Genomic DNA, 10442 nt, shown 5'->3' on the forward strand with positions numbered 1-10442 from the left:
GGGTAGGTAGGAGTGGTGGAAGACAGTGGACTTTGAGAAGTCTGCTGGTCCCCAACAGGGGTGCCCCACCCACCGTGAAGCCCTTGCCAGGCTGTGGTCCAGGGCTCATCCTGCAGAAGATGACAGTTGGTGGCAGCTAATGTCAGTTTGGTTCACTGTGGGCTCTGTCATTTCAGGATGGCAGTATGTTGAAGGTACCCCTAACAGACAACTCACTACCTTCTGTGGTCACCCAATTTGGTCCGCAAAAAGGAACTGAAATTAACCTTAGAGACATGGCTTAAGGGAGTGTGGGCAAATTAGAGGATGTTTAGACAGAAGAAACCTGACAGCTCCAGGCCACCTTATGGGGGGAAGTTTTGTGCTGGTCCCTATCTGGCTTTATTTGCATATTGATTTACCCTTGGCGGGCTCCTGGCTTTGTAGGGACCTGGCTAGGGAAGAGGCTGTCTGCTTCTGATCTGAACATCTGACCTGAAGGCACCTCTGGCAGGTGGAGGGCACTGAGAAGGGCTGCCAGAGCCCTGAGCAGCTGCCTGGCTGCAATTTATCCCCACACCATGCGCTGCCTGGCTCCGCCCCCTGCTGAAGCCTATCTATCCCAGCCCCAAGGTAAGAAGGCTGGGTGGAGGAAATGGGGCCTGAGAATGGTCTTCTTTTAGAGGGGGGGCCTCAGATGGTCCCAGCGCCCCAGGTCAACGTGTTGGGATGCAGGGCAGGGAAGGAGAAGTGCAGACCGGGTTATTTGCTTCCACTTGAGGTTCCTGGAATGGGAGAGGGCTTTATTAGAGCTGAAGGGTTTGCTAAGCCAGCCCTTCAGTAGGAGGCTTGTTAGCTCAATAACTGAGGCCAACCACAGGTCTCTGCCAGGTCTTGCCTTTGGGTAAACACTGAGGGGTGCCCTAGCAGGGGGGAGCCCACCCCCATCCCTGCGAAGCCAGAAAGTGGGGCACCGCCCTAAGGGAAGCTGCTGGCCCCAGGGGACTGGGATAGGGCCCATGCTGCCCCTCCCCAGTTTCTTCCCTTTGGGAGGAACTGGCAGATCAAGGGAGGCAGGGAGTGAGAACAGCTTAGCCCTGATATCCAGCACGGGCTCTGAACACAGTTTAGCGCCGTGCCGCAGGTTCGAATCCCAACTGCCCAGCTGCCTCGTGGGCTAGTTGTACTGTGGCTGGAACATGCTGCCAGCCCTCCTTCTCTGAGCCTCAGTTTCCCTATTCTGTAAAATGGGATTAGGGAAACCTAGTATGATGGGGATAGTGAGGGATCAATACACTATTATGCGTCGCAGGTTCTGCGTCCAGTATAAACTTGAAAAGAAACCAGGCCCCTGCCATGGAGCCAACTCTGACTCATTGTAACCCTAAAGAACAGGGTAGAACTGGCCCAGGGTTGGGGGTTGGGGGTGTCCGAGGCTGTAAATCTTTACGGGAGCAGACAGCAACATTATAGGACTCCATGCTCACCAAAGCCACCAATATTATTGGTGTGGCCACGTTGCGTGCTGGAGAGGGGTAAGACCCCTTTCCCCAGGTGCCCCTGCACCCCCCACCCACCCCGAGCCCCCCTCCCCGTGCTGCTCCCCCTGACTCCACAGATAGTCCAAAGACCTTTGTTGTACGGTGCAGTGGGTGGTCTTTGGGCAGGGAGGGAAGCAGTTAGAGGTTACTTTGATCCAACCTTGGAAAAGAAAAGCGGCTTCCCTTTGAGTTCCTCCCGGAGGGGAGGGGTCCAGAACCTCTGGAGGAGAAGGGTAGTGTTCCTGCCACCAGGGGACCTGGAGAGGGGGGGTTGGGGAGTGGGGGGAGGGGTGAATGGAATGTGGCCCCAGGTTACCAGGCCCCAGGTCCCTGAAGAATTGGCTCCCCCTCCCGACACTTCTTTACAGGGTATCAGGATTCAGCCAGAGAGTTTTCCCAGACGGTACCGGTCCCAGGGACCTGCTAGGGTGTTATGCCACTTTCTGGGCTGAGCTGAGAGAAAGGGAGGGCCAGTAGCAGTGAGATTAAGCTCCTTTGCAAGTCAGGGCTCCCCCGCCCCCCCCTCCCCAGCTTCTCCCCCTCCCCCGCAAACTGTCAGGTGCCCTGGCTCTGGGCCTGGGACCTTCCCCCAGACGCGGGGGCGCTGGTCAGACCAGGCACCTCTGGGACGCTTCCGAGAAAGCACGTGAAGGGCCCGGGGTTAGGAGGGTGCTGGCGCTGCTTGTTCCCCAGCTTCTCCGAAGCCCCAGAATGGAGAGAGAAAGCGAAAGGGAAGCAGGCCCGTCACGGGGGGCGGGCCGGGGGGAGACCTGGACACCGCCCGTCCCAGGTTACCCACGGTACCACAGTTGGCGGGACAGAAGTCACCAGCCGCCTGCGGGAGCCTGGGGGCAACCACGGAGCCCCCTCCGCAGCCCCGCAAACCAGATAGGGAATCCAGGCTCAGAGACTGGCGGCGGCCCGCCCCAGGTCACACAGGTAGGCTGCATGCGGAGGGGAGGGCACAGAGAGCGCAGCCCCGGCAGCCTCGGCAGTTTCCTGTGCCCCTGGCAAAAGTGGGCAGGACACAGGCGACCTGCTAGCAAGCGGGAACCTGGACAGGGCGGCTGGCAGGGGCGGGGTGGGGAGTGGGGGGCAGCGGGTGCTTCTGCGGAAGACTGGGACCAGCCCCGAGGACAAGCCCTCTGCAGCCCCAGAACCCCCAGAAACAGGTGGAGCACACACACCTTCCCCCTGGGTCCTACCTCCCTAGCAGACCCAGGGCCAGGGCTGCCCTGCTTCGAGCCTGTTTCTTGGTTGGATCTTTTGCGTTCGACTTGGCACTCTCCCTCCTCTTTGTCCATCGTGGGGGGCGCCTCCAACAGCCTTTGACCACTTGGGTCTCTACCTCACTTGGGGACCCTGAGCCTCGCCCTCTAAGAAGAGGACTCTTCCCGGAACACCTGAATGAGAGTCCCTGGGCTGGCTCTGTCCTCGACGCTAAGAATTCGCTCTCTGGGCACACCCCCAATCCCTCTTTCCTGACCAAGTCGCATGGGAGATCCCCACAGCTCCTTGGAGCCAGGTTTTCCTGTCTTTGGCCAGAACTCATCAGCTTTCCCCCTCCCTCCCATTAAAGAAACACTCCTTAGGACACTGGGGCTTCTTGCTCTCAGGGGCGGGGGGTAGGGGGTGGTGACCCCATAAACATAGCAGCTGGTCAAACCCCAGGCTATCAGAGCGAGAGGACCCGAGGGCTCCAGGTGATCCTGAAGTGATGTCCCAAAGGCCATATACTGAGAGAGGCACCGTCCCTCCCCTCTCTCCCTGTTACCAAGTGCTTGCCAGCGGGCCCGTAAGGGAGCTGCTGGCAGTCAGGATTTGAATCCAGGTCTCCTGAGAGTTTAGTGCAGGGCTGGGGGGAGGTGGTGTGGGCTTCCTTCCCCAAGAGCACAGCAGGATTAAGGTGGTCCGATGGAGACCTGCTAAGGCAGCCAAGTTGGTCTGACAGCAGGGGCCAGGGCCAGTTGGACCTCTGGTTAATTGTTGAAATGGACTATGTCCGTGAGACCTGGGCACCTGTGACTTGGGAAGGGTGGAGTGAAAAATTTAACACAAGGACCTCCCCCTTGGTGCAGCAAGCCCAGGCTTGGGGCAGCCCCTCCCTGGTAGTCAGGGAAGTAGCCCAGAGGAGAGGAGGCTTCCAGACTTGGCTCCTCTACTGGCCTTCACTCCCCCTGGGCCAGCCGTTTCCCCTCCATGAAGCTGTTATCAAGCAGGTCAAAAGCAGCACTTTTTTGAGGCTCACTTGATGCAGAAGCATTTTGGGGAAACCACCAGAGAATTCACATATGTGAGGAGCAGCAGTGGTGGCCTCTAAGGTGATTGTTTGGGAAGAGTTAAGAGGAAATGTGGCTTTCAGAGAGGCATCTTAGAGAGGCATCAGCTGACGCCGGTTCTCACTGGGAGAGAAATGATGCCTCTTCTTTATCTCAAGAAAAAAGTCTCTGGATTTGTGGTTAAGTAAGACATTCCATGCATGAACCGTTTACTCACAGCTACTGCCTGAGAGACTGGCAGTTCAAATCCACCTAGAGGCTCCTTGGAAGAAGATCAGGTTCTAGGCTTCTGTTGGATGACAGCCGTGGGAAACCTGGCAGCACAGTTCTCTTCTGACACACTGCCCCCCCCCCCCCCCCCCCATCCAGGATCTCTGCTAAGGCCACAGGGAGCGGGTTTGGTTGTTGGAAGGACTTGCTAAGGCCACTTCTTCACCAGCTGGCAGGGCAGGGGACGCTATCTGGGTCCAGTCGTTTGCTTTCCAATAGCAAGTGTGATACTGTTCGTTGTTTTGTTTTCCCATCTAGGGAATGATACACCGTTTCCATCTTAGAGAAACATATTTTTTTATTTCAAATTTGGATTTAGAGGGCATGATAAAGTGAATGATGAGATAGTTGGTCTGCAGATAGAATCATTTAAAAACACCTGGCAGATGAATGTCTGATGTGCGGGAGACTCCAGATCAGAGGAAAGATGGAGAAGCTCCTGGACAAGTCCAGACGGCGGGGCTGGGGGAGTAGACAGGCCCAGGTGGCCAAAGGAGGAGGCAGTGGAGAGACTTTCAGAAGCAAAAAAATCGCAGTTCAACGAGTGTCCAAATTGACTCTGGAGGTTCAGTTGGGCGAAGTGGAAGGATGGCGCGACTAGAGGTTTGGGGGGGTCTGTTGAGGGGAAATAGGTAACTTAAGTGTTGACCAGAAGCCAAGCCCACACTAAGGGGTAATGTCTTCATGGTAAATGAGCACTCATGGTAGCTTGGAAAGAAAACAGGTATTTTTTCAGAATCTCTGCCGGGCAAGTGTGTGGGGGTGGGGGCCAACAGAGAGCACAAGAAGGAACAGCTCGTTTAAAAATATAGATGCGTGGGCCCTGGCCCAGACTTACTGAGGCCGAAACTCTGGGGATGAGGCGGCGTAACACTCATCTCAGGGGCTCAAGGAGTACAACATTAGACTGCTAACCACAAGGTCAGAAGTTCAAACCCACTAGCCAGTCCCAGGGAGAAAGTTGAGTCTGTCAAATCCCATAAAGATGTACAGTTTCCACAGCTTCCAGGATGGATTACAATTCAATGTAAAGAAAACAAAATCCTCCCAACGGGACCGTCAGGATAAATGGAGGAAAGACGGAAGTGCTCAAGGGCTTCCGTTTGCTCGGATCCACAGTCAATGCTCATGCAATCAGCAGTCAAGATCAGACAATATATTGCACTGGGCAGATCTACTGCACAAGACCTCTTGAAAGTGTCAAGGAGCAAACAAGGGCGTCACTGTGAGGTCTAAGGTGCGCCTGAGCCAAGCCGGGGCATTTTCCCCAGCCTGTGTGCATCTGACAGCTGGAAAAAGAAGCCCAGAGAAGAACTGGTGTATTTGAATGAAGATACGGACAGCACCATGGACGGGCAGAAGAACAAACACATCTGTCTTGGAAGAAGTACAACCAGAATGTTCCTTAGAGGCAAGGATGGCGAGATTTCGTCTCATGGACTTTGGACAACTTATCAGGAAAGATGAATTTCTGGAAAAGGAGACCATGCTTGCGAAAGTAGAGGGCCCATGAAATTTAGGAAGTCCCTTGGCCAGGTGGATGGAGACAACAGCCGCCACTCTGGGCTCAAACAGAACACGATCGCGAGGACGCTGCAGGAGCAGGCAGTGTTCCTTCCAGGTCGCTATGAGTGCCCCTGAGTCCCTGCACCTAACCATACCGCATGGTTCCAATGACTGCCAAGCCTGCCAACCAGGAGCTCCACTGTCAGATCCCCGCAGGCAGGGCCTGTGAGTCCAAAGCCCAGCATCTCTTAGATGATGTTCCGTATGACTCTCCTGCCTCATGTTCATAGGGAACAAAGCCAAGTGCTCTCAGCTGGGTCCCAGGGGAAGCAGGCGCCAGAATTGAGATTTGCACATAGGTAGGTTACTGGTAGACCCAACGCCAGGAGGGAGGGACGGAGGCAGGAGGCAGGACCCGACTGCCACGTGGTCTCTGCAGCAGCTTCAGCCAATCCCAGGGGTGCCCAGAGCCAGGGCTGCCCGCAGGTCATCCCGAACTGAGACAAGGAGACCACATCCTTGTACTTTTGTACACAGCTATTGATGTGGGCTATGCCTGGAGAAGGGGATCAGACAGTCTCATATTTTTCCCTTGAAGCAGCCGGTGGATTTGAACAGCCAGGGGGTGGACTTTTGTTGTCACCGTTGTTGGTAGGCGTCTTCGTGTCCATCCGACTCTCAGTGCCCCCACATGCCAGAGTGGAACTGCCAAATGGGGTTTCCTAGGCTGTCGTCCTTATGGGAGCCAATCTCTAGGTCTCTCTCCCCTGGAGCCTCTGGGGAGTTCCAACCCCCAGCCTCTCTGATGGCAGCTGAACACTTAACTGCTGCTTTGCCAAGGGCGTTGCCAGGAAAGTTGAGTTGTGAGCTGGCGGCCGGTGGCAGGGGGTTAAGGGCTCATTTAAACAGCACATCACAGTAGCCACTCCAAAACAAACCAGACTCCCTGCCATCGAGTAGGGTCACAGCGGCCCTAGAGGACAGGGTAGAACTGCCCCTGTGGGGTTCCCAGACTGTCGCTCTTTACAGGAGTAGAAAGCGCCATCTTTCTCCCAGGGTGTGGCTGGTGGTTTCGAACTGCGGACCTTTCCGTTAGCAGCCCAACTCATATCCACAACCCACGTTGAAATGGTCAAACCTAATGCCGGGGGTTTAAATGGAGAGGAAATGTTGTAAGAATGATGAGGGCAATGAATGTACAAATGCGCTTTACACAATTGATGTGTATATGGATTGTGATAAGAATTGTATGAGCCCCTAATAAAATGATTTTTAAAAAAAGAAATGGTCGAATGAGACAGGATCTGGAAACCGGGTCTAAACTGCCATCTGGACTTATGTTTTTAAACTGGATTCTGTGCAGCCCCTACTGGGATTTGGGGTCCTTGTGGAATTTCCTCTGCAAGCCACCGCCCTGATACAGCCCTTTTGTTGCACACAGAGGACTCCAGGAGCCAGAAAGGAAAAGGGACTTGCCCAGGGTCACCCAGCCGGTTCCACACCCAGCAGGGCCTCGACCTCAGGTCTCATGACACCCACCCTGTGTTTGTCCCGCCCCCTGGCTGTTGTGGTGAACTCAGCCATTCCCAGGGCCTTGCCAGGTCTGATCCTCTGCCCTACCATCTCCGGCCCCCAGGGGACCTGGCTTTCATGTCTAGCTTTTCTCCCCTGAGGCCTCTTGGTGCTGTTGGATGAGAGCCAGGCAGGAGCTGGAGCTGTAAAGGAGAAACCAAGATTTTTGAGGGGGAGGGGGGGAGGGGGAGGGAGGGGGAAGCAGGCCTCTGGATCCCTCGGTTCCTGCCTTCATCACCTCTCGGGCTGAGCTTGCCTCAGAGCTGGGAGGCACAACACTCAAATGGCCCCAGTGCTACAGCTCCTTCCAAATCCTAGTCCCCTCTGAGTCCCAATCCCATTACAGGGACCCAATGAAGCATCCAGGTGCCGTTGAATTGGCACAGATTCACAGTGGCTCTGTGTACAACAGAATGAATCACCACCGAGTGAAATGGGGCCAGTCAGAACAGAGAGGTGGGTAACAATCGATCATCTACTCTGTATAGACAGACACTGGAGGAGTCCTCGTGGTACTGTGGGCCGCCAACCACACAGTGAGCTGTTCAAATCCACCAGCTGCTTCAAGGGGAAAAGATGAGACTGTCTGATACCCTGCCCAGGGGTACGATAAGTTGGAATTGACTCAATGGCAGTAGTTTGGGGAGGTTATAGAGAGTTTAAGGAGCCCAGGTGGTACAGGAGGTTAAGCACTGGCCAGCGATTCAAACTGGCCAGTGCAAGGCCAGTGATTCAAACTCATCAGCCACTCCATGGGAAAGGCATGAGACTGTCCCTGCCATAACGAAATCCAGTCTTGGAGACCCTGGGGACCAGTGCCACCCTGTCCTATAAGGTACTGTGAGTTGAAATCCACTCGGTGAGGGTGGATATACAAAAATGTTGTGATGCTAGCTTACACATATGTGGGCCGTGTTGTCAGGAGAGACTAGTCCCTGGAGGAGGACATCATGCCTGGTGAAGGAGACAGGCAGCAAGACCCTCAAGGAGATGGATTGATGCAGGCTGTACAAGGGGCTCAGGGACAGGAACCATTGTGAGGGGGCAGCACCAGACGGTGTTGCGTTCTGTTGTGCACAGGGTCACGATGGGTCGGAACCTACTGAATGGCACCTAACAGCATCAGCAATTTACACACACACACTCCAATCTCCCTCTTTTGAGGAGAAATGACCAGAACCTCAACTAGTCCACCAGTTCCACCAGCCCCTCAGTGTGGCTGTGTTCCTCAGTTTCCCCTCTGTTTCTTGGGACCTCCTCAAATCTCCCACCCACACCCCTATCCTGGGAAGTGAGTCTTGTTTTCCTGGGACGCCCACAAGGAGCAGGCAAATGATGCCACAGAGAGCAAGGAGCTTCCTCCTTCGCAAATGGGGTCTGTCCACCTTTCCCAAAGACATGTCCAAGTCCAGGCTCTTTTTCATCCTGTCCACTCCCTCTGGGAAGGGCAGCCAGATAACCCCGGCTCACTGTCCACACAAATAACACAGCAGCGAGCACCTTTCAGCAGAAGCAACGAGAGCATTTATTTGGGACACGTGGGTCCAAGAAATGAATTCCAGAATCTGCGCATCCTCGGGCATTCCAGGTGGTCCCAGGCAGTTCTCCGGCACAGCTGCACCCAACTACACTCCCATCGCCGGTGCAGTAGTATTCCTGCACCCCTGTGCCCCTGCCCACTCTTGGCATTTCCCAGCCTTCTAAATTTTTTGCAAGTAGCTGTTTTAATTTGGGAGCACTCGTACACCTTAGTACCACTTCCTGAGTGGCACCGTTAGGTAAGTGATAGCTATCCAAGGAGGTGGGTGCTGTACCAACCAACAGTAGTAGGCACTGTCGCTCAGAGAGGCTGAGGAGGCCATGTGAAGTCCTGTGTTTAGTGTGGAACTAGACTTTGAACCCAGAGCCCTCTCCTTGGCCACCACATCATTATTGCCACACTTGGTGCATGGCAGGGGCTGCCTTTGAAACCTCTGGGAAGCCCCTGGAGAGCCGAGCCCAACATCTCACTTGCAGGAAGTGCATGGCAGACCACTGTTTGAGAGATTTGGAGGGAAATGGAAGAGTCCCCCTCTTATCCGAGGGACTTCAGGGTGCACAAGCAAAAGGGGAACTTGTTTGCGGTGTTGTCCCCACAAGGAGATGATTGGGGCTGGCGATGACAGATAAGTGCTCTGGGGGCCGACTTCCCACCACCAGCTGGCCACCAGAGGCAGCTTGTCTCGGGGCTGGAGAGCAGGTTGGCATTCAGGGTGTTCTAGGGGAGGGGAGAGGAGAGGCTGGCAGGCAGTGAGGCATCCAGATCCTCAAACACCTCGGCGGGTGGTCTCTCCCATCCCCTTGATGAACAGAAGCTCCGAGGGAGAAAGAGGTGGACTGCCGTGGGGTCCACACGTGGCGTAGAACGGTTCCTGGGGGTTTCCAAAGCTGCGGTCCCGCCAGGCGCAGACAGCCTCGGCTTTCCCTCTCGGGCCAACTGGCGGGCTTGAACTACCAACCTTGTGGTTAGCAGCCTGGTGCTTTACCCACTGCTCCACCAGAGCTCCTTCATAGTCAGCAAGGCCTATTCCATCTCCTGCTTTTTCCCGACAGTGCACGACGGCACCGTCGACTTTGGGGGTGGGACAGGAGCCCCTTATCTCCCTCTCTACTGAGACCCTCAGGAATGTCACTCCTCCTCTCTGGGAGAAAAGCCCTGAAAACGGAGCCTAACCCCTGGAGAAGGACAACATGGTTGGTCAAGTGGAGGTCAGCGGGAAAGAGGAAGGCCCTTGGCGAGATGGGTTGATGCAGTGGCTGCCACCATGGGCTTAGATGCAGCAACAACAGTGAGGAGGGTGCAGGATGGGGCGTGCACGGGGGTCTCGGAGCCGGGACCGCCTCGGTGGTGACTCACAACCCTAGCTGCCACCCCCTCAGTGCTGTCACCATCTACCCAGCCTCTGAGCATCGCCCTGAAGACTGAAATGAGAGCAGAGGGCTTGCTCCGAGCTGCAACCATTTGGCCACTAGGTTTCCTCCCGGGGAAGTGAGATACATGTGGGGGTCAGAAACCAGTCGGGGACACAGGTTCTTCTAAAGCCCACTGTGCAGTCTGAAGTGGACATGGACACAAACCCCAAAAGGGACTTTTGGTGACAAAGAAAAAATAATTAGGAACTTGTTTTCGAGTTGAATGTGAAAGGTGGTAGCCAGGGGAGGGGCGGCTTCAAAGAGGACCTTCTGACATTGGGCCTCCACTCAAGTACTCCCTCAACACAAGAATATTTTCTTCTAGTAAATTGGCATTCTATGA

At 55.1% G+C, this 10442-nt stretch overlaps 1 protein-coding gene across 1 annotated transcript in view; it reads left to right on the forward strand.

The window, feature by feature from the left end:
* The first annotated feature begins 2420 nt into the window (after positions 1-2420).
* The window catches only part of CIITA (class II major histocompatibility complex transactivator), a 47579-nt gene continuing 39557 nt past the window's right edge, over positions 2421-10442 (forward strand). Inside the window, exon 1 of the mRNA XM_045285885.1 lies at positions 2421-2459. The gene's annotated coding sequence lies outside the window, so the exon portion shown is untranslated. The remainder of the gene's footprint in view (positions 2460-10442) is intronic.

This window comes from Echinops telfairi, unplaced genomic scaffold (assembly GCF_000313985.2).
Source record: "Echinops telfairi isolate 266 unplaced genomic scaffold, ASM31398v2 ScPeMD7_5;HRSCAF=22, whole genome shotgun sequence".
NCBI classification, from domain to species: domain Eukaryota; kingdom Metazoa; phylum Chordata; class Mammalia; order Afrosoricida; family Tenrecidae; genus Echinops; species Echinops telfairi.